General features: G+C 39.8%; 1 pseudogene; it reads left to right on the top strand.

The window, feature by feature from the left end:
* The first annotated feature begins 2,031 nt into the window (after positions 1-2,031).
* The window catches only part of LOC129478506 (cytochrome c oxidase subunit NDUFA4-like), a 74,071-nt pseudogene continuing 54,159 nt past the window's right edge, over positions 2,032-21,943 (top strand).

The raw sequence follows: 21,943 nt of genomic DNA, 5'->3' as shown, positions 1-21,943 counted from the left end.
AGAAAATAAGAAACATTTTTTTAAAAAGAAAGTTACTTTAAATATATATATAGAGAGAGAGATTTCTAGATTGTCCTCCCTGATGAATTTCTTGGGCCACAAGAATGAGGGAATGGGCTAAATTTGAGGCGGGTACTCTAGGGCTGGTGTGTGTGGTACAAAAGAAAAATAAAAAATATCTAAGATAGAAGCTGTACGATTTTTGTGATGGTTTGGAGGTGGCATTGGAGAAAGAGAAAAAGAAAAGAGAAAAGGAAAGGAAGGGAAAGGACAGGACAGGACAGGACAGGACAGGACAGGAAAGGAAAGGAAAGGAAAGGAAAGGAAAGGAAAGGAAAGGAAAGGAAAGGAAAGGAAAGGAAAGGAAAGGAAAGCGGGAGGGAGGGAGGAAAGGAAAGGAAAGGGGGAGGGAGGGAGGGAGGGAGGGAAGGAAGGAAGGAAGGAAGGAAGGAAGGAAGGAAGGAAGGAAGGAAGGAACGAAGGAACGAAGGAAGGAAGGAAGGAAGAAAAGAAATGGAAGGAAGGAAGGAAGGAATGGAGGGAAGGCAGGCAGGCAAAGATGACCCAAGGCTTCCAGCTCAAGAGCCTGAAAAAATAATGAGATTGTGGGAGTCTGCCAAGTTATTTTTCGAGGGAAGGAGGAGTTTGACCTCAGGATGCCGGCGATGCAAGCTGGAGTGCATCTGTGCAGCTGGAAATGCCCTCCGGGATGTGAGGAAGGCAGGCTTGCCGATGAGGGACTGGGCTGGGACTCCTCCACGATGTCTGGGCTCCCGGAGCAGTGAGCACACAGAAAAAGGCCAGGAGGTGAAGGCACGAGCACAGGGGGATGGCAGCAGCCAAGACTCCGAGAAGGTATGAGAAAAGGAGCAGGAATGAGAGTATTTGGAGCACACAGTGCCAATGGTTACAGAAAGCAGCCACAGGGTGGGGAAGGGTCGCGAAGAGGCCCCTCGCCCAGCTTTGGTTTAACCCTACCTGCTTTTCATCCAATGCTAACCTCATCAGCACCTCACTGACCACTTGCCCCATCTGTGCCAGGCTCCTGCCCAGAATGCCTTCTCCTTGCCTCCCCTCTCCCTAAATCAAAGCCCAGAACAAGCTCCGCTCCCATCCTTGAATTCTGGATAGCCCTCATGGTGCCGTCTCTGGACTGACACAGGTTTTGTCTCAGTGGTTAATTTCTGTCTTTCCTGGTAAAGGGGAGAGGAAAATACCTTTACAAATTTATACTCTGCTTTTAGCCAAATAGGAGAAGGGAAGAGAGCTTTTCTTGTATCTGCTTCCTCTCCACTGTCTTCAGCTCAATATAATCCTTATGCCAAAATGGCATAATTGGGAGTGAAATATTTTGCTGCCCTACACAGGGAAGAGTGTGCTCTTGGGCAAGGCAGCTGTCTGTAGATGAGGCCATCCAGAAGGAACCGAGAGCTGAGAACTGTCTGCTGACATCACCTCCAGTAGCACGGGCAGCAGATCCTCCGTGAATGGGGATGTGGGTGGTGCATCTCCAGCCCACTATACATCCCCTCCATTTCTTATCCGGTGCTTTGAATTTTAGGATCTCAGCTCACATGAGTGAAGCTGATATTTTGTCCTGGGTTCCCAGAGAGTCTCCAGCGGTGACTCCTTTCCTGGGTTGTGTGACCAATAACCTGGCCCAGCTCACCATTCCCTAAAGGGCTTCCATCTTCATCCAGCAACCAGCAGGGCTCCTCCAGCAGCTCCTGGCTTATTCCCAGTAAGTACTGGGTGGGAATAATGAAACTGCCCAAGTTTGTCAACAAGTCCCAGGCTGCAAGTCTGGGGCAGAAGGAGCTACTTGCTCAGCAGGGTGGGTATATGAGGGAGAAGGAGGAAACCTTTCTTCTTCCAAGCCCAAGCCCTAGGAGGGCTGAGCTGAACTAGAAATGACAAGCACTCCGGTCATGTCTGAAAATGCACAGATGGAATTTTAAGCACATAAAATGTTGAATCGCTAGTGCCAAAAGCCAGCTTTAGCAACAGATCTCTGCTGGCCCTCTGAGGGCAATGGGAACAGGTAAGCCAATGTCTCAGCAACGTGATGTCTGTCTACTCTTGTGCCTGGAGCAATGTGGCTCCTTAGAAAGCAGCTATGGAAATTTCTTCATGAGAGGAAGATGATACAGGGGATGAGAGAAAAGCCTAATGTCCTTTGCAGTTGGTTCCTCTTAGCCCATCCAAATCTAAGAGAAAGACTCTTATTTCCTTCCCCATGGCCCTCTCTAGGTGTCTAGACCCAGACTCCACTCTCCATCTGGGGAAAATGGAAGCAGAGATTCTACACTTGGGTTAAGTCAAATGAGGACTAAAAAGACTCAAGAGTCCAAACATGTGACATTCCTGCTGAACGGATATCAGAATGAGCTGTGAAGTTGTGACCGTTATCAAAATGAGGTCCTCATCAGAAGCCAATGGGAAGTATGATCACATTGTTCCACTATACAGGTGGCTGTCAGATGCTTCTTAGCTCCTACATGGATGCTGGTGATTGATGATGTTGGCTCCAGGCGGAGGCTGGTGATTTTTGAGTTTTGATGGCACTCCTATACGTAGGGTTCACTAGGGCCTCATGCTTTCCCTACAAACCTTACGAAGTTCTCTCCTTTTCCACTTCTCTGTCCAGGAAGTTTGCTTGTTTGTTTTTTGTGGGGGTTTTTTCCCCCTAGTGGAAAAAAGAAGAGGAAAGTTTGGTTCTCATATTATTTGTGTTCTCCCAAATCTACTGTATTGCCCAAGGTGCACAAGACTGTTGCCCTCTTTATTTTGTATATCATTCTAAGAGCCTCTTCTTTTAAAACATGAAAGTTAAGGGGGAAAACATCATTTCCCTCTGGCTCTGGCCTCACCTTTCTGTGCAGTGATGGTATTGGATGCCCCAGCTGTTTCTCAAATTAGGCAGCAGTGGGAAAGGGGCACATAGTAATGGCGACTGGGGGAAAAGCACATCCATTAACTTGAAAAGAGGATCCTGGCTGCATGCAGTGGCTCATGCCTGTAATTCCGAAACTAAGCCAGGAGCTGCTGGAGGAGCCCTGCTGGCTGCTGGATGAAGATGGAAGCCCTTTAGGGAATGGTGAGCTGGACCAGGTTATTGGTCCTTTGGGAGGCCAAGGTAGGAGGATTGCTTGAGCCCGAGTTTGAGACCAGTCTGTGCAGCATAGCAAGACCCCATCTCTACATTTTTTTTTTAATTAGTAGGGCATGGTGGTGTGCTCCTGTAGTCCTAGCTACTTGGGAGGCTAAGGCAGTAGTATCACTTGAGCTCAGAAGTTTGAGGGGAAGTGAGCTATGATCACACCACTGTACTTCCAGCCTAGACAACAGAACCAGACCCTATGTCTAAAAACAAACAAACAAACAAAACCATGAAGAGAGAATCCCACCACTTTGAAAGTGTCTGAGTCAGTAATTGTCATATACCTCTCTGCATAGTTCCCAAAATAACAGTCATTTTAGACCAATCAAGGTTTTCTTTGCACAGCCTATCCTAGCCTGAGGAGAGCCTCCAAGAAGGGCCCTACATCCTATCAGTCACCAAGATGACTGGCTGCCATCTTGAAGGTTCTCCAACATGGAGTCTTGTGCCCCAGGTTTGAGTGGACAAGAGTCACCCTGCTGACCTTGCTGCCACAGCAGAAAGGAGTGGCTCCAGGAAGGAACTGACCCAGGGAAATTTGGACCCAGTCACAGACCGTGCAGGGGGGCCACAAATAATGCTGTCTTTCTCCCCTGAGCTGAACACCATTGAATCTCTCCTCTTTAGCATTAAAGAATAATAATAAATAAAAGCAAAACCATTCTTCAGTGGAAGATGCACAGCCTAAACTAAATTAAAATTGCACCTCTGTCCCCAGCTTTACCTTGGTGCATTTACTTTAACTCTCTAAATCTTTGTGTTCTGCAAAACAGAGCTGCTAATCCCAGCTACACAGAGTCAATTCCAACAGTGAATGCAGTGCTGGCTCTTTCCCCCATGCATATGGGAAAAGACACATGGGTTGTTCTGTCAGAGCATGACTCTTAAATTAACCACTCGCCAACTGCTGCCCCACTTTACAACCAAACAATGCCATCCACCCACACTGTCAACCTTCTGAGGGCAAACTGAAACCATAGCAAAGCTCACAAACCAAGAAATAGCTCCTGATTCCTTTTCCAAAGTCAAAAAAAAAAAAAATTGCAGGCTTGCTTCCCCCTCCTGCATATCCCCAGACGGTGCACAATGTACCGGCTCTCAGTTGCCTTGCCTCCCACTTCTCTGCTCCTCCAGCACAGCTCCTGCCTCTTCCCGGCTCTTTATTTGAGATGTTTCCCATTTTCTCTAAATTATAGCATGCAGTGCATTGGGAGCAAAGAATGTGCCCTTTTGTGCCATGCTAAGTACCTAGAACATTGTAAATAACTTCTTAAATTATAAAACCCAGAGTGGTCCAGAAAAATGTGTAAGAAATTCTGGTTCCATGAGCAGATTTATGCATTTACCTTTCTTTGAGCTTGTCTCTTATTCTGGTGTACTTTTAAAAGGAAGACACATTGGGGCTCCAAGGGACACACAAGCAAGTGTATATAGGTATACACTTGTACATCTGTTGGCAGAGGAAAGCCATCTCTCAATATCCATCACCAGGTGATTTCACTAAGTCTCCTGATAAATAATCACAGGAACAATTGTATCATTTCCCACTTACTATCACCAGAGTACCTTGAGGTATTTGAGCAATTGACCTCTGTAAGGGCAGGTATAGCATCTCATTCCTTTTTGCATCCCACTTTCATTGCACTGTGCCTGGCACACAGTAAGCATACAAAACACTATGGTTGAATTGAATGAGCCATAATATAATTTGCCATAGTGCACTGTACTTAGAATGTTCACATATGGATTGAGTGGCTAAGCACAGTTGGTAGAAATACTGTTATTGCTCTCCAGCTGGGAGCAGCTTTAAGTGGCCCAACTTGAGAAGTGACTTTGTGCCTTCACTTTTGAAAGTAGAGGGAATGTCTCCAAGAAGGAGAAAAAAGAAAAGAGAAATAGCAGATGATAATAAATACAGAAGAGCCACATACCCACAGAAGGGACATTGTCTACAGAGTTTGAGGGTCAAATTGAATATCCTTTCCTGAGACTTCTGTGAAATACCAAAATTGTTCCATCCCTGGAAGGAAGGAGCCTGAATATTTTATATGTCAAAGATATTGTACCAGGCTGGTGGGCATCTGTAGTCCCAGCTATCCAGGAGGTTGAGGTGGGAGGGTCACTTGAGTCCAGGAGATCAAGGCCATGGTGCACTATGATCATGCAGTCCAGCCTGAACAACATAGCAAGATCTCATCTCTACAAAAAGAAAAGATATGCTGAACCAGGCTATCCAACTCCAAGGTTCAATGATTTTGATTCCCCAGGATGATTTCCTAGTGTTCAGTGTTAGTGTATTAGTTTGCTGAGGCTGCCATAACAAAGTACCACAAACTAGGCAACTTAAAAAACAGAAATTTATTTCTTCACAATCTGGAGGCTAGCTCTCTGAGATCAAGGTGTTGGCAGGTTAGTTTCATCTGGGGTTTCTCTCCTTGGCTTGTAGATGGCCATCTTCTTCATGTATCTTCCCATGATCTCTCTGTGTGTGTTTATGTTCACATTTCTTGTTCTTATAGGAACAACAGTCATATTGGATTAGGGACCACCCAATATGACCTCTAATTATCTATTTCAAGACCCTATCTCCAAATACAGTCATATTCTGAGGTACTGGGGTAAGGACATAAATATATAAAACTTGGAGGGATACAATTCAGCCAGTTAGTGCTCCATAACTAATTACTGAACTACTACTGTATGTATGCCTACAAAATCCTAGCAACCAACCTGTGTCAAAAGCAAGCCTTTGGCTACCACCAAGAATCCTAATTTTAATAAAGTGACAACTTGGTGAAGACATTGCAATGATATAAATAATAATCCATTCATTTAATAACAGAATATTACTCAGATGTACTGACAATGGAGATCAAATTTCTACCACCTAGAAAATGAATATACTGATTAGATGTATAGACACTAATGACTCTATTTTCAGTACTAAAGAGAACACTGATAGTCTATGATGTGATCTGGCAATAGAGATACACAAAATACCTCTATTGAATACTCCTAATCAACCACTTACAAAAAGCAAGGAGCTGGGTGATTGTGTATGTAATACTTTTGAACATTTTTGCATATCTTATTAATATAATGAGTTGGCTGTTTGCTCCTGATGTTGCTGGACAAAGTGGCGAAAGAGAATGATACATCTTAGAAATTCAAATTGCTAGCTCAAGAGCCATATAAATGACCTGAAAGCTTCTTTTGTGTCCTGAAAAATACCCTTATCCTCTGCAGCTGCAGAGCTGAGATTGCTGAAAACCAAATGCAGAATCTCATCCTGAAATTGGCTGAATTATGCATGTTAACATGCATTAACAGAATGTTGGTAAAATTTGGATGTTACTATGGTTTAAATGTATGTGTCCTTCCAAAATTCATATGTTGGAACTTAAGCTACAAGTTGATGATATTAATAGGTGGGGGTCTTTGCAGATAACATGAACCTATATGTAAAATACCCAAAAGAATGCACCAAAAAAAAAAAAAAAAAAAAAAAATCTGTTAGAACAGAAGGCACAGTCCCTGTGGACTGGGGAAAATGTATTGGCAAACCATGTATCTGATAAGAAGTTAATATCCAAAATTAAATGAATAAATGAATTTAGCAAAGTCACAAGATACAATATCAATATACAAAGATTAGCAACATTTCTTACAACCTAGCTGAAAAAGAAATCAAGACAATAATTTCATTTATGATAGCATTAAAAAATACTTAGGAATAAATTTAACCAAGGAAGTGAGATGTTTATATGCTGAAAACTATAAAACATTGATGAAAGAAACTGAAGATTGCACAAGTAAATTGGAAGATATTTCATGCTCATGGATTGAAAGAATTAATATTGTTAAAATGTCCATACTACCCAGAGCAACATACATATTCAACACGATCCCTATCAAAATCCCAATGGCATTCTTCACAGAAACAGAAAAACAATCCTATAATTCATATGGAAACACAAAATACCCTGAATAGTCAAAACAATTCTGAAAAAGAAAAAACAAAATTGTGGACATTATACTTCCTGATTTAAAATCACGTTACAAAACTATTTTGATCAAAACAGTATGATACTGGCATAAAAGCAGTCCCATACAACAGAGAAAGTGTATAGAGAGCCTCAAGAAATGAATCCAAACATATATAGTCAACTAATTTTTGACAAGGGTACCAAAAGAACACAATGGGGAAAGGACAGTCCCTTCAATAAACAGTGCTGGGAAAACTGGATTTCCAAATGCAAAGGAATGAAATTGGACTGTCATCTTACACCGTACACAAAAATCAACTAAAAATGGATAAAAGTGGCCAGCTGTGGTGGCTCACGCCTGTAATAGTAACACTTTGGGAGGGCAGATCACGAGGTCAGGAGATCGAGACCATCCTGGCTAACACGGTGAAACCCCGTTTCTACTAAAAATACAAAAAATTAGCCGGGCGTGGTGGTGCACTTGCAGTCTCAGCTTCTCAGGAGGCTGAGGCAGGAGAATGGTGTGCACCTGGGAGGCGGAGCTTTCAGTGAACCAAGATTGCGCCACTGCACTCCAGCCTGGGAAACAGAGCGAGACTCGGTCTCAAAAAAAACAAAAAAAAAGGATAAAAGACCTAAATGTAAGATCTGAAGCTACTAAATGCCTAGAAGAAAATATAGAGAAAAATCTGAATATTGGCCTTGGTGATTAATTTTCAAATATCACACCAAAAGCTCAGGCTACAAAAGCAAAAATAAATAAATAGGACTACATCAAACTAAAAAGTTTATGCACAGTAAACAAATAACAAAATAAAATGGCAGCCTGTCGACTGGGAAAAATGTATTCGCAAACCATATATGTGGTATGGAGTTAATATTCAAAATGCACAATGAACTCACAGAACTCAACAGTAGAAAAACAAATAATTTTAATATGGGCAAAAGACCTGAACAGACACTTCTCCAAAGGAGACATAAAAATTGCCAACAGGTATAATAATATTCTATATAGTAGAGTATTATTCAGCCTTAAAAAAGAAAGAGATAGGCTGGGCGTGGTGGCTCAAGCCTATAATCCCAGCACTTTGGGAGACCAAGGCAGGTGGATTGCTTGAGCTCAGTAGTTCAAGATCGGCCTGGGCAGCATGGCAAAATTCCATCTCTACAAAAAGTTTAAAAAATTAGTGGGGCATGGTGGCCTGTGACTGCAATCCCAGCTACTCAGAAGGCTGAGGTGGGAGGATCACCTAAGCCAGGGAGGCTGAGGCTGCAGTGAACTGTGATTACACCACTGCACTACAGCCTGGGTGAAAGAGTGAGACCCTGTCTCAAGAACAAACAAAGAAAAAGAAAGAAAAAGAAACAAAGAAAGATCCAGGCAAAGTGGCTTATGCCTGTATTACCAGCACTTTGGGCAGCTGAAGCAGAAGGATCACTTGAGCCCAGGAGTTCAAGACCATCCATGGCAATATAGCAAGACCTCATCTCTACCAAAATTTTAAAAATTAGTCAGGTGTGGTGGCATGTCTGTGGTCCGAGCTACTCAGGAGGCTGAAGTGGGAGGATTGCTTAGGTGCGGGATGTTGAAGCTGCAGTGAGCCGTGGTCACACTACCACACTCCAGCCTGGGCAACAAAACAAGACTCTGTCTCAAAACAAAAAAATTTAAAAGCAGGAGATTGTGTCATTTACCACAAAATGGAAGAAACTGAAAGTCAGTAAGCTAAGTGAAATAAGCCAGACACAGAAAGAAAAATATGCATTATCTCCTCACTTACATGTAGAATCTAAAAGCAAAAGGAAAAAGAGGACTGGATGTTGTGACTCACTCTTGTAATCTCAGTACTTTGGAAGGCAGAGGCAGGCAGATCACTTGAGCCCAGGAGTTCGAGACCAGCCTTGGCAACATGGCAAAACCTCATCTCTACAAAAAAAATAAATAAAAGATTAGTTGGGCATGCAGGGGGTGGGCCTATAGTCCAAGGTGCTCAAGAGACTGGGGTGGGAGAGTTGATTGAGCCCAGGAGGTCAAGGCTGCAGTGAGCCGTGATCACACCATTGCACTCTAGCCTAGGCAACAGAGTGAGATCCTGTCTCAAAAAAAAAAAAAAGAGTCATATGTGAATACAGAGATAGAGAATTAAACTGTGATTACTGGAGTTGAGGGGAGAGCAAATGGGGAGATGTAGGTCAGAGGACACAAAGTAGCAGATGTGTAGGACGAACAGAACTAGAAGACTAATGTACAACATGATTTCTAGAGGTAATCAAATTGTACTGTATTTGGGATTCCTGCCAAATTAGTAGATTCTAGCTGCTCTTGTCACAGAAAACGAAAAAAATGGGTAACTATGCGAGATGATGAATACGTTAATTGGCTCCACTATAAAACCATTTTACAATCTGTATGTATCCCATAACATCATGTTGTATACTTTAAATATGCACAATAAAATTTATTTTAAAAACAAAACAAAAAGTCATAAATAGAATAGTGCTCTGATAAAAGAGATTGAAGGAAGTGCCCTACTGCCCTTTGCTCTTCTGCCTTCCACTGTGTGAAGACACAGCATGTCTTCTACCATGTGAAGACATAGGAACAGTGCACCATCTTGGAAGGAGAGATAGCAGCCTCGCCAGACACCAAATCTGCCAGTACCTTGATCTTGGACTTCCCACTCTCCAAAACGGTGAGAAATGAATTGCTGTTGTTTATAAATTATCCAGGGTAAGGCATTTTGTTGTAGCAGCAGAAATGGATTTAGACAGATGCTAGAAACCATTCCGGTAAGGTCTCAGACATAAATGAGCAGCAACATGTTATTGGAAACTAGAGGAATCATGATCCTTGTTATAAAGTGGCAAAGAACTTGGATGAATTGTGTTTGTGTTCTAGTGTTTCATGGAAGGTAGAACTTGTGAGCAATGAAATTGAATATTTAAACGTATTTTAAAAGGAACTGTTAAGATAAAGAAAACCAGAAAGATTGGGAAGAGTCCATATTGCAAAATATGAGAAAGCATGTTCAGAAGAGAACATCAATGGTGTGGCCAGACTTGATAAGGAGATTATTGGATTAAACAAGCAGAAAGACTGCCAGTTTGGATTGAAGGGGACGGGGACAGGATGAAATGAAGAAAGGCTGTCAGCCTTCTTAGATCTTATAGGACTGCACCATAGACCTATTTGGTTATGAACATGCACTATTCTTCAAGACAAAGAAGAATAACCTTGAAAGTGATTCAGAAGTCATTAGGGTGGCCTCCTCAGATTCAGGGGGAGAAGGAGGGCAGGTGGGGCATCACCTCACTTTCAACAAGACAGACAGCAGTCTGCCAGAGCTTTGGAGATGGCACCACAATCCTTGACCAGCAGAGTAGAAGAGGTAGAACCACTACCCCAGTGGACCTGAAGGGCAGAGCATAAAACCAAAAAAAATTATCTTTAAACCTTAGGAAGAAATGGAATTTGAATTGTTTGGACCTCATAACCCCTTGTTTCTTGTCTATTTCTCCCTTGGGGCATGGCAATTTCTATCCTATGCCTACCACACCATTGTATTTTGGGAGCACATAACTTACCTGATTTCACAGGTTTATCGCTGGAGAATTTTTCTTAGAATGAATTTTACCTTAAGCCTGACCCACATCTGATTTAGAAGAGACTCTGGACGTTTAGATTTAATGTTGTATTGAGTTAAGACGATGTTTGAAGCTGTTGGGATGGAATAAATCTATTTTGCATACAAGGACCTAAATTTGGGGGTGGAGGCTAGGGACGGAATGTATGGACTAAATGTTTATGTCCCCAAAAAATTCATATTTTGAAGACAACCCACTGTGTGATAGTATTGGGAGGTAGGAACTTTGGGACATAATTAGGTTTAGATTAAGTCATGAGGGTGGGGACCCTGTGATGGGATTACTGTCCCTATAAGAAGAAGAAGAGAGACCAGAACTCTCCCTACCATGTGAGGACACAGCAAGAAGGCAGTCACCCTCAAGGCAGAAAGAGAGCCCTCCCTGGGGAACCAAATCAGCCAGCACCTTGATCAGTAATTCCTAGCCTCCAGAACCATGAGAAATAAATCCTATTGTTAAGCCACCCGGTCTACGATATTATATAAAGGCAGCCTGAGCTGAATAATGCAATGTATAAACAGTGAGATCAGACAGTCTTTGCCACCAATCGGCATATTCATAAACCATTTAAGCAATTTTCTTCCCATCTTATTGTTTTCCTTATTTAACAATTTGCTTCTATTTCCTTGAGGGACTGTGTGATTGCTGCCTCCAAGGCCAGCACTATATTGCACTATAACTCATGCATTGATCGTGAGATTCAAATTAGCTTAAGTTTAAGAGGTGAAGTCATTTACGTTCTCAGAATAGGTTTTTTTTTTTTTCGATTTGGTTAAGCCTTAAGGGTACTTTTTGTTTTATGGAATTAAAAAAAAAATCTGTCTTTATAAGAAAGCCCAATGCAATATAAAGCCTAACGGGAGCCCCAGGGCATCTGTTACTGTAGAAAATCTATTTTAATAAATTTACAGTATTGGCTTAATTATTTATAAATTAGGAAATACTAAAAGGAAAATATGTTTTTGGCTTTGTGGTTTTTTTTTAATGTTGGAAATGAAATAGGTCAACCAAATGCCATTTCTAAGTACATGTCGATCCTTGCTGTAATCACAAAGCTTTTGGGATAGTAAGTGCATTTTTTTGATTTCTTCAGGGCAAAAATCTCAGTGTGATAGATCACATTGTTTTCCCTAAAGTATATGACAAGGAAAAGAGACAAAAATCTGTCTCTCAAGAAGTTTACAAAAACGAAGTCCAAAATAACTGTAACAAGTGTCGTTTCTCTTGCTTTCAGCTTCTGTGATCATAAGCATTTTAATCATCTCTGAGTCTTCACAGGAAAGGCCAACAGTGCTAAGTAAGCAAGACATCTATCACATTGTGTTTCAAGTTTCAGAATCCTTGTTTAACAATGCCTGAAGGCTGTCAGCTTTCCTGACAAACCATCAGAATGATGAACAACTCAGTCTTGGCAGGAAAGCCTTCATTGCAGGGAGTAGAGGAATTTGTTGAGGAAGGAGCAAGGAAAGCAAAGCCACCTGTCTCTCAGAAGCAAGTTATCAAAGTGTAGGAGACAATGATGGAAGTACCTAGGTCAGTCTCACAATCACTAAAATCTATTAACTTATTCAAAAATTATAATTGAAGCCTATCAACACCAGGCACTGTTCGGGGCTCTGGAAATACTATAGTAGATGGGAGTAAGATATGACAAATAGTGGTAATTTCCATTCACATAAACCATGTTATTTCAGTTTCTATGTGAATTATGAAAATTAAGAAAAATATCCAGATCCAACACTCAATCTGCAATGATTATATTTATATTCATTCCTTCGAAAAATATTCTAACTGTCAACTTTATTACGACTTTGGGGTATTTTTTAAACAAAAAACTCATTTTATTTTTTATTTTTTTTGTGAGACAGAGTCTTGCTCAGTCGCCCAGGCTAGAGTGCAGTTGCACAATTTTGGCTCACTGTAACCTCCGCCTCCTGGGTTCAAGTGATTCTCCTGCCTCAGCCTCCTGAGTAGCTGGAATTACAGGCACCTGACACCATGCCCAGCTAATTTTTTTGTATTTTTAGTAGAGACGGGGTTTCACCGTGGTCTCAATCTCCTGACCTCATGATCCGCCCACCTCGGCCTCCCAAAGTGCTGGGATTACAAGCGTGAGCCACCATGCCCGGCCTCAAAAAACTCATTTTTAAAAATCCAGATGCCTCTAAAGTAAGTGTTTTTAAAAGTTACTGTAACCTTTTCTACGTATTTTCTTAGGAAAAGAACAATTTCATTTTTATCATTGATTGTATTAGTGACCACATAACCATGACTACTTGGCCAATGGCAGTTCATATTTTTGGTTTCTTGATAATTTTCAAAAGATTTAACCAATTTTGATGACATTTATTACACTATCAAATCATGTCAAGATTTGTATTATTCTTTCTTCCTATTAAAACATTATCTAGCAGATGGCAACATTTTAGAATGGACAAATCTTGTACACACAGTACCTTCACCCATATGTTTTGAAAGTGTAATTATTTTTGATGAGTATTTTTCAACAGATTCTAATATTTGGTTGTTTTAGCTACTTGTAATGGCTATAAGAAATTTTTAATATTTAAGGTTTCACAGATCAAAGTCTCTAGTTCATAGAAAAGTCAATTCTTTCCTTTAACCCAGAGCCTGTATCATATAGCCTTTTGCTTAAAACAGTTTGAGATATAATTAGCAAAAAAAAAAAAAAAAAAAGTGATCATGTTTATAGTGTAAAACCTGATAAGTTTGACATATTTGTACATCAGTGAAACCCTTACCACAATCAAATAATAAGCTCATTCATCTAAAAAATGTCTTTGTATCCCTTGATAACCCCTCCCTCCTGCACCTCTCCAATTTTCCCTTCTCCCATCCCCATTTCCAGGCAACCACTGATCTGCTTTCTGTAATTATGAATTAGATAGCATTTTCTAGAATTCTATATAAATGAAATCACAGAGTAGGTACTCTATATTCGTCTAACTTATTTCATGTAACAGTTGTTGTGTATATCAATAGCCTATTCCTTTTTCACTAGTATAGATTCTATTGTGTGGCTCCATCAGTTTGTTTATCCACTCATATATTGATGTATATTTTAGTTGTTTCCAGTTTGGAGCTATTACAAACAAAGCTACTATGAACATTTGTGTGCAAGTGTTTGTATAGACATATGATTTTCTTTATCTTGAGTAAATAAGAACTCAACGGTTGAATCATACAATATGTATATTTTTAACTTTTGAAGAAATTGCCAAAATGTTTTCCAAAATGGCCATATCATTGTACACTCCCAACAGAAGTGTATGAGAGTTCCAGCTGTTTCACATCCTCATCAATAATTAGTGTGGTCAATTTTAAACCATTTAAATAGGTGTATGTGATAATTCATTGTGTTGATTTACAATTCTCTAATGACTAATGATGCTGAGCATCATTTTGTGTGTTTAAATAAATCCATAAATCTTCCTTGCTGAAGTACATGTTTAAATATTTTGATCATTTTTATTAATTTTTTGTTTTCTTCTTATTGAGGTTCAAGTTTTTATATATAATGGATATGAGTACTTAGTCAAATACATAATATGCACACATTTTTCTCTCAGTCTATGACCTATCTTTCATTTAAGAGATTTTCAGCCAGGCGCGGTGGCTCACGCCTGTAATCCCAGCACTTTCGGAGGCCGAGGCAGGTGGATCACGAAGTCAGGAGATCGAGACCATCCTGGAAACCCCATCTCTATTAAAAATACAAAAAATTAGCCAGGTATGGTGGCGGGCGCCTGTAATCCCAGCTAATTGGGAGGCTGAGGCAAGAGAATCGCTTGATCCCAGAGCAGAGGTTGCAGTGAGCTGAGATCATGCCACTGCACTCCAGCCTGGGTGATAGAGCGAGACTCTGTCTCAAAAAAAAAAAAAAGAGATTTTCATTCTCTGAAATCTGTTCCCCTAAGAACAGAAGTCTTAAGTTTGATGAAGTCTAATTCATAAGTTTTTTCTTTTACAAGTCATGCTATTGATATTTTTTGTAAGAAAGCTTTGCCTTAATTAAGATAACACAGATATTCTCTTATGTTTTCTTCTGGAAGTTTTATAGTTTGGGGTTTTACATTTAGCTTTATGATTCACTTTTAGTTAATTTTTGAATATGTGAATTAACCAGATGAGTGATGGGCTCTTCCTGAGCTTTTTATTCTGTTTTATTAATTTACTTGTCCATCTTAACAACAAGAACACACTGTCTTGATTACTGTATCTAGGAAAGAAGTCCAGAAGTCAAATAGTGAAAGTTTTCTAATTTTGCTCTTGCCTTACAAGTTTGTTTTAGACATTCTAGATCATTTGGATTTCTATATGCATTTTAGAATCAGCTTGTCAACTTCTAGAAAAAAGTCTGATTGAATTTTGTGTAGAAATGCATTGAAACTGGCTGGGCACAGTGGCTCACACCTGTAATCCCAGCACTTTGGGAGGCCAGGGCAGGCGGATCATGAGGTCAGGAGATCGAGACCACGGTGAAACCCCGTCTCTACTAAAAAATACAAAAAATTAGCCGGGCATGGTGGCGGGCACCTGTAGTCCCAGCTACTCGGGAGGCTGAGGCAGGAGAATGGCATTAACCCAGGAGGCAGAGCTTGCAGTGAGCCGAGATCATGTCACTGCACTCCAGCCTGGGCGACAGAGTGAGACTCCATCTCAAAAAACAAACAACAAACAAACAAAAAAGAAATGCATTAAAACTATAGATCAATTCAAGGAGAACTGACATCTTAACAATAAGATGAGTCTTATAATCCATGAACATGGTATATCTATTTATTTGAGCATTATTTAATTTTTTTTTCAGTAATGTTTTGTAGTTTTCAGGTCTGGTGTATCTTTTGTAAAATTTACTCTTAAGTACCTTTTTATACTGTGTAAATTGTGCTGTTTCTTTACTTACAATGAACGGGCTTTTTTGTTGCTAGTATTAATATATAGAAATAAAGTTGACTTTTTATATTGATTTCTATATTGATTTTGAATAGCGCATTATTATTAAGGTAAGAGTAGTAGTTCTAGCAGCATTTTGGAGATTTGGTAGAATTTTCTATATAGAAAATCATATTGTTAGCTAATACTAACAGTTTTACTTCTTCATTTCCAATTTTGCTACCATGTGTTTCATTTCCTTTTTTTTTTTTTTTTTTTTTGCCTTTTGCGAAGGCTAGACGTTTTGACAAAATTTTGAATAAAAGTAGTAAGACAGACATTTTTGACTTGTTTCTGATATTGGGGGAATATCAGTCTCTAAGTATTAAGTATGATGTTAGACATAGGTTTTTTATTAATGCCTTTAAAAGGTTGAAACGATTTGTTTCTATTTTGATTTTTGTCAAATGCCTTTTTGACATTTATTTAAATGATCATACAGTTTTCCTTTTTTAATCTATCAACATGGAAGATTGCATCTACTGTTTTTTGAATATTAAACCAGCCTTGTTGTACTCATGGATTAAGAAATATTTGATCATGTCTTTTCAGGAGGCACAGCAAGATAGCCAAATAGAGGACTTCACTGATCATCCTCCCTAAAGGAACACCAAATCAAACAACTATCTACGCAAAAAGAAGCTTTGTAAGAAGCAAAAATTAGGTGAGTGACCACAGTACCTGTTTTTAATTTTATATCCTTGACAGAGATGCTGAAAAGAGTAGAAAAGATAGTCTTGAATTACCAGTGCCCCTCTCCCCCATCCTCCAGCAGCAGCCATGTGGCACAGAGAGAGAATCTGTGTGCTTGGGACAGAGAAAGTGCAGTGACTGTGGGACTTTCCATTAAAACACAGTGCAGCTCTGTGACAGCAGAAAGCACACTGGGAAGAACTCAGCCAGCACCTATAGAAGGAGAATTTGGACTGCCCTAACCAGAGGGGAATTGCCCATCCCAACAGTTGGAACGTGAGTTCTGGCAAGCCTCACCTCTGTGGACTAAAGTTCTCTGGGTCCTAAATAAACTTGCAAGGCAATCTAGGCCATAAGGACTATAATTCCTGGGCAAGTCCTGATACTGTGCTGGGTTCAGAGCCAGTGGACTTGGGGGCACATGATGTAGTGAGACACCAGCTGGAGAGGCAAAGGGAATGCTCCAGGCAGTGCAGCTCACAGCTCTGGGAGATATTCCTTTCCTCTGCTTAAGGAGAGAAGAGGGAAGAGTAAAGAGAACTTTGTCTTGCAACTTGGATGCCAGCTCAGCCATAATAGGATAGGGCACCAGGCAGAGTCCTGAGGCCCCCATTTCAGGCTCTAGCTCCTGAACATTTCTAGACACGTGTTGGGCCAGAAGAGAGCCCACTCCCTTGAAGGGAAGGACCCAGTCCCAACAGGATTCATCACCTGTGCACTAAAGAGCCTTTCGGCCCTGGATAATTGGCAGTGATACCTAGGCAGTACTCATCATGGGCTTTGGATGAGACCCAGAGATGTGTTGACTTTAGGCATGACCACCACATTCCCAGCTGTTGTGACTATGGGGAGAGATTACTGCTGCTTGAGAGAGGGAAGAGTAGAAGGGACTTTGTCTTGCAGCTTAGGTAGAAGCTCAGCCACATTGGGGTAGAAGACTGAGTGAGCTGCTGGGGTCTCTGATTTCAGGCCTTGGCTCTTGGATGGAATTTCTAGACCTGCCCTGGGAGCCCACAGCCTTCAAGGGAGAGTCCTAGAACCGGCAGCATTCACCACAAGCTGATTAAAAAGCACTTGAGCCTTCAGAGTGAACATTGGTGGTGGCCAGGCAGTACTCATTGCAGGTCTGGGGTAGTGGTGGCCACAGGGAGAAACTCTTCTGCTTATGAAAAGGGGAGAGAAGAGTGGGAAGGACTTTGTCTTGTGACTTAGATGCCAGCTCAGCTGCAGTAGAATAGAGTACCAAGTAGATTCCTAAGGTTTCTGACTACAGACCCTGACTCCAAGATAGCATCTCTAGACCTTCCCAAGGCCAGAGGGAACTTGCCATCCTGAAGGGAAGGAAACAAGCCTGGATTGCTTTGCCATCTACTGATGTAGAGCCCTAGAGCCTTAAGTGACATAGGCAGTAGCCAGGCAGGGATTATCACAGGCATTGGGTGAGATCCAATGTTATGCTGGCTTCAGATCTGACCCAGCATAGTCCCAGTGATGGCAACAGGGGTGTTTGTGCCACCCCTCCCCCAGCTCCAGGGAGCTCAGCACAGAGAGAGAGAGACTTTGTTTGTTTGGGACAAAGTAAGAGAAGAGAACAAGAGTCTCTGCCTGGTAATCCAGAGAATTCTTCTGGATATTATCCAAGACCACCAAGGCAGTACCTCTACAAGTCTGCGAGAACCACAGCATTACTGGGTTTGGGGTGCCCAGATATGGGTATAGTGACCAAAAACATAGATTACATAACCCAAGTCCCTTTGAATACCCAGAACGCCTTCCCAAGGACTGGTACAAACAAGCCCAGACTACAAAGACTACAATAAATACTTAACTCTTCAATGCCCAGATACTGACAAACATCCACAAGCATCAAGACCATCCAGGAAAACATGACCTCATCAGACAAACTAAATAAGGCACCAGTAACTAATTCCAGAAAGACAGAGGTATGCAACCTTTCAGACAGAATTCAAAATAGCTGTTTTAAGATAACTTAGTGAAACTGAAGATAACACAGCAAAGGAATTCAGAATCCTATCAGATAAATTTAACAAAGAGATTGAAATAATTAAGCAGAAATTCTGGCATTGAAAAATGCAATTGACAAAGTGAAGAATGCATCAGTGTCTCTTAACAGCGGACTTGATTAAGCAGAAGAAAGAATTAGTGAGCTTGAAGACAGGCTATTTGAAAATACACAGTCAGAGGAGACAAAAGAAAAAAGAATGAAAAGAAATGTTGCACAACTACAGGATCTAGAAAATAGCCTCTAAAGGTCAAATCTAAGAGCTATTGACCTTAAAGAGAAGGTAAAGAGAGAGATCAGAGTAGAAAGTTTATTCAAAGGGATAATAACAGAGAATTTCCCAAACCTAGAGAAAGAAATCAATGTTCAAGTAAAATAAAGTCATACAAAACCAAGCAGATTAAACCCAAATAAGACTACCTCAAGACATTTAATAATCATACTCCCAAAAGTCAAGGGTAAAGAATCATAAAAGCAGCAAAAGAAAAGAAGCAATTAACATACAATAGAGCTCCGAGACATCTGGCAGCAGACTTTTTTAGTAGAAACCTTAGAGGCCAGGAGAGAGTGGCATGACATATTTAAAGTGCTAAAGGAAAATAAAGAGTATATGCAGTGAAAATATCCTTTAGACATGAAGGAAAAATAAAGACTTTCCCAGACAAACAAAAGGTGATGAATTTTATCAACATCAGACCTGTCTTACAAGAAATGCTAAAAAGAGCTCTTCAATCTGAAAAAAAGAGACATTAATGAGCAATAAGAAATCATCTGAAGGTGCAAAACTCACTGGTAATAGTAAGTACACAGAAAAGCATGGAATATGATAACACTATAATGTGGTGTGTCTACTACTCATATCATGAGTAAAAAGAGTAAAGATGAACTGATCAAAAATAATAACTATAACAGCTTTTCAAGACATAGTACAATAAGATAGAAATAGAAACAAGAAAAAGTTAAAAAGCAGAGGGACAAAGTTATAGTGTACAGTTTTTATCAGTTTTCTCTTTGCTGGTTAGTTTGTTCATGCAATCAGTGTTAATTGTCAGTTTAAAATAATTGGTTATAAGATATTATTTGCAAGCCTCATGGTAATCTCAAATAAAAAAACATGCCACAGAAATTCTAGCTGGCTCTTTAAGGAAAAAAAGGAAAACAAAACATACAACAGATACACAGAAAATAAAAACAAGAAGTTAAAATACACCACCAGAGAAAAATCACCTTCACTGAAAGAAAAACAGGAAGGAAGGAAAGAAGGAAGACCATAAGACAACCACAAAACAAATAAAATGGCAAGATTAAGTTCTTGCTTATCAATAATAATATTGAATGTAAATGAATTAAACTCTCCAATCAAAAGACATAGAGTGACAGAATGGATTAAAAAACAAACAAACGAAAAAAAAAAAGCAAGACCCAGTGATCTGTTGCCTACCAGAAACATACTTCACCTATAAAGACACACATAGACTGAAAAGAAAGGAATGAAAAAGATATTCCATGCAAATGGAAACCAAAAAAAATCAAGAGTTAACTATATTTATATCAGACAAAATAGATTTCAAGACAAAAACTATAAAAAAGAAAAGAATGTCATCATATAATGATAAAGTGGTCAATTCAGCAAGAAAATATCACAATTGTAAATATATGCACCCAACAGTGGAGCACTCTGATATACAAAGTAAATGTTATTAGAGCTAAAGAGAGAGAGAGAGCCCCAGTATGATTATAGCCAGAGATTTCAACACCCCACTTTCAGTATTAGACAGATCATTTAGACAGAAAATCAATAAAGAAACATCAGACTTAATCTACACTATGGACCTTATGAACCTTATATGGACCTTACACATATTTTAAAAATACTTTATCTAATGATTGCAGAATACACATTCTTCTCAGCACATGGATCATACTCAAGGATAGACCATAAGTTAGGTCACAAAACCAGTTCTGAAAAATTCAAAAAAATTGAAATTTTATCAAATATTTTCTCTGATCACAATGAAATAAAACTAGAAATCAATAACAAGAGGAATTTTTTAAACTACACAAACACATGGAAACTAACCAATATGCTCCTGAATGACCAGTGGGTCAATGAAGAAATTAAGAATTAAATTGAAAAATTTATTGAAACAAATGATAATGGAAACACAACCTTTCAAAACCAATGGAAGACAGCAAAAGCAGTACTAAGGGGAAAATGTTCACAGCTATAACTGTGAAAGTTACATCAAAAAAGGTAGAAAGACCTCAAATAAACAACCTCACAATTCATCTTAAAGAACTGGAAAAGAAAGAGCAAACCAAACCAAAAAATTAGTAGGATAGAAATAATGAAGGCCGGGCACAGTGGCTCACACCTGTAATCCCAGCACTTTGGGAGGCCGAAGCGGGTGGATCACGAGGTCAGGAGTTCAAGACCAGCCTGGCCAAGAAGGTGAAACCCCGTATCTACTAAAAATACAAAAAATTAGCCAGGTGCAGTGGCAGGCGCCTGTAAGCCCAGCTACTCAGAAGGCTGAGGCAGAAGAATCGCTTGAACTCAAAGGGCGGAGGTTGCGGTGAGCTGAGATTGCGCCACTGCACTCCAGCCTGATGACAGAGTAAGACTCCATCTCAAAAAAAAAAAAAAGAAATAATGAAGATCAGAGAAATAAATATAATTGAAACAAACAATACAAAAGATCAATGAAACAAAAGCTGTTTTTTATAAACAAAATTGACAAACCTTTAGCCAGACTAAGAAAAAAAGGGAGAAGACCCAAATAAATAAAATCAGAGATGATAAGTAAACATTACAACCAAGCCCTCAGGACATTAAAGATCATTAGATCAACATCATTAGACCTTTAAAGTTGGCAACTACATGCCAATAAATTAGAAAAACTAAAAGAAATGGATAAATTCCTAGACACGTGCAACCTACCAAGATTGAACCATGAAGAAATCCAAAACCTGAACAGGTCAATAACGAGAAATAAGATCAAAGCTGTAATAAAAAGTCTACTAGCAAAGAAAAAGCCAGGACCCAATGGCTTCACTGCTGATTTTTACCAAACATTTAAAGAACTGACACCAATCCTACTCAAACTATTTTGAAAAATGGAGGAGGAAGTAATACCTCCAAACTCATTATATGAGGCCAGTATTATGTTGATACCAAAACCAGACAAACACAATAATAATAATAAACAACTACAGGCCAATATCCCTGATGAACTTTGATACAAAAATTCTCAGCAAACTACTAGTAAACCAAATTCAACAATGCATTAAAAATATCATCCATCATGACCAAGCGGGATTTATCCCAGGGACACAAGGATGATTCAACATATGCAAATCCATCAGTATAATACATCATATCAACAGAATGAAGGACAAAAACAATACAGTCATTTCAACTGATGCTGAAAAAGTATTTGATAAAATTCAACATCCCTTCCTGATAAAAACCCTCAAAAA

The sequence above is a fragment of the Symphalangus syndactylus genome, chromosome 3, assembly GCF_028878055.3.
Source record: "Symphalangus syndactylus isolate Jambi chromosome 3, NHGRI_mSymSyn1-v2.1_pri, whole genome shotgun sequence".
Classification (NCBI taxonomy): Eukaryota; Metazoa; Chordata; class Mammalia; order Primates; family Hylobatidae; genus Symphalangus; species Symphalangus syndactylus.
This window is presented reverse-complemented; position numbering and strand designations above follow the sequence as displayed.